The sequence below is a fragment of the Epinephelus lanceolatus genome, unplaced genomic scaffold, assembly GCF_041903045.1.
Source record: "Epinephelus lanceolatus isolate andai-2023 unplaced genomic scaffold, ASM4190304v1 scaffold34, whole genome shotgun sequence".
In the NCBI taxonomy this organism is placed as follows: domain Eukaryota; kingdom Metazoa; phylum Chordata; class Actinopteri; order Perciformes; family Serranidae; genus Epinephelus; species Epinephelus lanceolatus.
The window spans coordinates 52,501-57,500 of NW_027556816.1; positions in this window are offsets into that span (position 1 = coordinate 52,501).

Below are 5,000 nucleotides of genomic sequence, written 5' to 3' on the forward strand. Positions count from 1 at the left end.
CTCCTGTTTTACCCTATTTTCATCCATTTTTCCCTCTCCCCTCTCTGGGAGCCTCCGATCTCCGCCTCTCGCACCTCCGCCAAGCACTGGTGACAGACATTAAAGGGGGCATGAGCTCCGTTTCCGCCCAGCCTTTGCCAGGCTGTCCATTTCACTGCCCCGTGGCCGGGGAGCGCCGCAACGGCCGCCGCCGACCCGGTCACGGGCCCCCGGGCCCGGCCAAAGGGTGGACCCCACCGGTGCTCGGCCCCCACGCGCCCCACGGAGCCCCCGCTCGCGCCAGGCACCCCCGGGGCTCGGCTCTCGCTGGCCCCGACGGACCCGCCGCCCCTCCTCACCCTTGACAGACATTAAAGGGGGCATGAGCTCCGTTTCCGCCCAGCCTTTGCCAGGCTGTCCATTTCACTGCCCCGTGGCCGGGGAGCGCCGCAACGGCCGCCGCCGACCCGGTCACGGGCCCCCGGGCCCGGCCAAAGGGTGGACCCCACCGGTGCTCGGCCCCCACGCGCCCCACGGAGCCCCCGCTCGCGCCAGGCACCCCCGGGGCTCGGCTCTCGCTGGCCCCGACGGACCCGCCGCCCCTCCTCACCCTTGACAGACATTAAAGGGGGCATGAGCTCCGTTTCCGCCCAGCCTTTGCCAGGCTGTCCATTTCACTGCCCCGTGGCCGGGGAGCGCCGCAACGGCCGCCGCCGACCCGGTCACGGGCCCCCGGGCCCGGCCAAAGGGTGGACCCCACCGGTGCTCGGCCCCCACGCGCCCCACGGAGCCCCCGCTCGCGCCAGGCACCCCCGGGGCTCGGCTCTCGCTGGCCCCGACGGACCCGCCGCCCCTCCTCACCCTTGACAGACATTAAAGGGGGCATGAGCTCCGTTTCCGCCCAGCCTTTGCCAGGCTGTCCATTTCACTGCCCCGTGGCCGGGGAGCGCCGCAACGGCCGCCGCCGACCCGGTCACGGGCCCCCGGGCCCGGCCAAAGGGTGGACCCCACCGGTGCTCGGCCCCCACGCGCCCCACGGAGCCCCCGCTCGCGCCAGGCACCCCCGGGGCTCGGCTCTCGCTGGCCCCGACCGACCCGCCGCCCCTCCTCACCCTTGACAGACATTAAAGGGGGCATGAGCTCCGTTTCCGCCCAGCCTTTGCCAGGCTGTCCATTTCACTGCCCCGTGGCCGGGGAGCGCCGCAACGGCCGCCGCCGACCCGGTCACGGGCCCCCGGGCCCGGCCAAAGGGTGGACCCCACCGGTGCTCGGCCCCCACGCGCCCCACGGAGCCCCCGCTCGCGCCAGGCACCCCCGGGGCTCGGCTCTCGCTGGCCCCGACCGACCCGCCGCCCTCCGCCTATCTCACCTCCACCCAGCACTGGAGGCAGGCATTAAAGGGGGAATTTATCCCCTGTGTTCCACCCTCACTTCACCCAGCTCTCTGGCTCTCTGTCTCCCTCCCTCTCCTCTCCCCTCTCTGGGGGAGACTCTCACCGTCCCAGGCCTCATTCTCCCACCTCCACCCAGCGCTGGAGGCAGGCATTAAAGGGGGAATTAATCCCCTGTGTTCCATGCTCACTTCACCCAGCTCTCTGGCTCTCTGTCTCCCTCCCTCCCTCTTCTCTCCCCTCTCTGGGGGAGACTCTCACCGTCCCAGGCCTCATTCTCCCACCTCCACCCAGCGCTGGAGGCAGGCATTAAAGGGGGAATTAATCCCCTGTGTTCCATCCTCACTTCACCCAGCTCTCTGGCTCTCTGTCTCCCTCCCTCTTCTCTCCCCTCTCTGGGGGAGACTCTCAACCTCCCAGGCCTCATTCTCCCACCTCCACCCAGCGCTGGAGGCAGGCATTAAAGGGGGAATTAATCCCCTGTGTTCCATGCTCACTTCACCCAGCTCTCTGGCTCTCTGTCTCCCTCCCTCTTCTCTCCCCTCTCTGGGGGAGACTCTCAACCTCCCAGGCCTCATTCTCCCACCTCCACCCAGCGCTGGAGGCAGGCATTAAAGGGGGAATTAATCCCCTGTGTTCCATGCTCACTTCACCCAGCTCTCTGGCTCTCTGTCTCCCTCCCTCCCTCTTCTCTCCCCTCTCTGGGGGAGACTCTCACCGTCCCAGGCCTCATTCTCCCACCTCCACCCAGCGCTGGAGGCAGGCATTAAAGGGGGAATTAATCCCCTGTGTTCCATCCTCACTTCACCCAGCTCTCTGGCTCTCTGTCTCCCTCCCTCTTCTCTCCCCTCTCTGGGGGAGACTCTCACCGTCCCAGGCCTCATTCTCCCACCTCCACCCAGCGCTGGAGGCAGGCATTAAAGGGGGAATTGATCTCCTGTGTTCCATCCTCACTTCACCCAGCTCTCTGGCTGGCTGTCTCCCTCCCTCTTCTCTCCCCTCTCTGGGGGAGACTCTCAACCTCCCAGGCCTCATTCTCCCACCTCCACCCAGCGCTGGAGGCAGGCATTAAAGGGGGAATTAATCCCCTGTGTTCCACGCTCACTTCACCCAGCTCTCTGGCTGGCTGTCTCCCTCCCTCTTCTCTCCCCTCTCTGGGGGAGACTCTCACCGTCCCAGGCCTCATTCTCCCACCTCCACCCAGCGCTGGAGGCAGGCATTAAAGGGGGAATTAATCCCCTGTGTTCCATGCTCACTTCACCCAGCTCTCTGGCTCTCTGTCTCCCTCCCTCTCCTCTCCCCTCTCTGGGGGAGACTCTCACCGTCCCAGGCCTCATTCTCCCACCTCCACCCAGCGCTGGAGGCAGGCATTAAAGGGGGAATTAATCCCCTGTGTTCCATCCTCACTTCACCCAGCTCTCTGGCTCTCTGTCTCCCTCCCTCTTCTCTCCCCTCTCTGGGGGAGACTCTCACCGTCCCAGGCCTCATTCTCCCACCTCCACCCAGCGCTGGAGGCAGGCATTAAAGGGGGAATTAATCCCCTGTGTTCCATGCTCACTTCACCCAGCTCTCTGGCTCTCTGTCTCCCTCCCTCCCTCTTCTCTCCCCTCTCTGGGGGAGACTCTCACCGTCCCAGGCCTCATTCTCCCACCTCCACCCAGCGCTGGAGGCAGGCATTAAAGGGGGAATTAATCCCCTGTGTTCCATCCTCACTTCACCCAGCTCTCTGGCTCTCTGTCTCCCTCCCTCCCTCTTCTCTCCCCTCTCTGGGGGAGACTCTCACCGTCCCAGGCCTCATTCTCCCACCTCCACCCAGCACTGGAGTCAGATCTTAGGGGACACTTTAATCCCTGTACCACCCTCACTTCACCCAGCTCCCTGGCTCTCTGTCTCCCTCCCTCTTCTCTCCCCTCTCTGGGGGAGACTCTCACCGTCCCAGGCCTCATTCTCCCACCTCCACCCAGCGCTGGAGGCAGGCATTAAAGGGGGAATTAATCCCCCGTGTTCCACCCTCACTTCACCCAGCTCCCTGGCTCTCTGTCTCCCTCCCTCTTCTCTCCCCTCTCTGGGGGAGACTCTCAACCTCCCAGGCCTCATTCTCCCACCTCCACCCAGCGCTGGAGGCAGGCATTAAAGGGGGAATTAATCCCCTGTGTTCCATGCTCACTTCACCCAGCTCTCTGGCTCTCTGTCTCCCTCCCTCCCTCTTCTCTCCCCTCTCTGGGGGAGACTCTCACCGTCCCAGGCCTCATTCTCCCACCTCCACCCAGCACTGGAGTAAGATCTTAGGGGACACTTTAATCCCTGTACCACCCTCACTTCACCCAGCTCTCTGGCTCTCTGTCTCCCTCCCTCCTCTCTCCCCTCTCTGGGGGAGACTCTCACCGTCCCAGGCCTCATTCTCCCACCTCCACCCAGCGCTGGAGGCAGGCATTAAAGGGGGAATTAATCCCCTGTGTTCCATGCTCACTTCACCCAGCTCTCTGGCTCTCTGTCTCCCTCCCTCCTCTCTCCCCTCTCTGGGGGAGACTCTCACCGTCCCAGGCCTCATTCTCCCACCTCCACCCAGCGCTGGAGGCAGGCATTAAAGGGGGAATTAATCCCCTGTGTTCCATGCTCACTTCACCCAGCTCTCTGGCTCTCTGTCTCCCTCCCTCCTCTCTCCCCTCTCTGGGGGAGACTCTCAACCTCCCAGGCCTCATTCTCCCACCTCCACCCAGCACTGGAGGCAGATCTTAGGGGACACTTTAATCCATGTTCCATCCTCACTTCACCCAGCTCTCTGTCTCCCTCCCTCCCTCCCTCTTCTCTCCCCTCTCTGGGGGAGCCTCCGGCCAGCCACCGCCGGCCCGGGGGACCCAGCGCACCGGCCGCCCCTGTGTACCCACACTTAAGCACCCCTCCTCGGGCTAAACCCCCTTGGCCGCACCGCCCAGCACTTCGCGCCCCTGGTACTCCAAACCAAGCTTCGCGCCCCTGGTACTCTAGCAGAGGCTCCGTGCCCCTGGTACTCCAGCAGAGCCTCCGTGCCCCTGGTACTCTAGCAGAGGCTCCGTGCCCCTGGTACTCCAGCAGAGCCTCCGTGCCCCTGGTACTCCAGCAGAGGCTCCGTGCCCCTGGTACTCCAGCAGAGGCTCCGTGCCCCTGGTACTCCAGCAGAGCCTCCGTGCCCCTGGTACTCCAGCAGAGGCTCCGTGCCCCTGGTACTCCAGCAGAGGCTCCGTGCCCCTGGTACTCCAGCAGAGCCTCCGTGCCCCTGGTACTCCAGCAGAGGCTCCGTGCCCCTGGTACTCCAGCAGAGCCTCCGAGCCCCTGGTACTCCGGCAGAGGCTCCGCGCCCCTGGTACTCCAGCAGAGCCTCCGCGCCCCTGGTACTCCAGCAGAGGCTCCGTGCCCCTGGTACTCCAGCAGAGCCTCCGTGCCCCTGGTACTCCAGCAGAGGCTCCGCGCCCCTGGTACTCCAGCAGAGCCTGGTAGGTACTCGCACTCAGCCGAGCCCCGCCGCTTACCCCGGGCCCTTCCACCGTCCAACACTTTGTTAAATAAGCTCTCCAGTCTCGCGCCCCTGGTACTCCGGCAGAGGCTCCGCGCCCCTGGTACTCCACCAGAGCCTGGTAGGTACTCGCACTC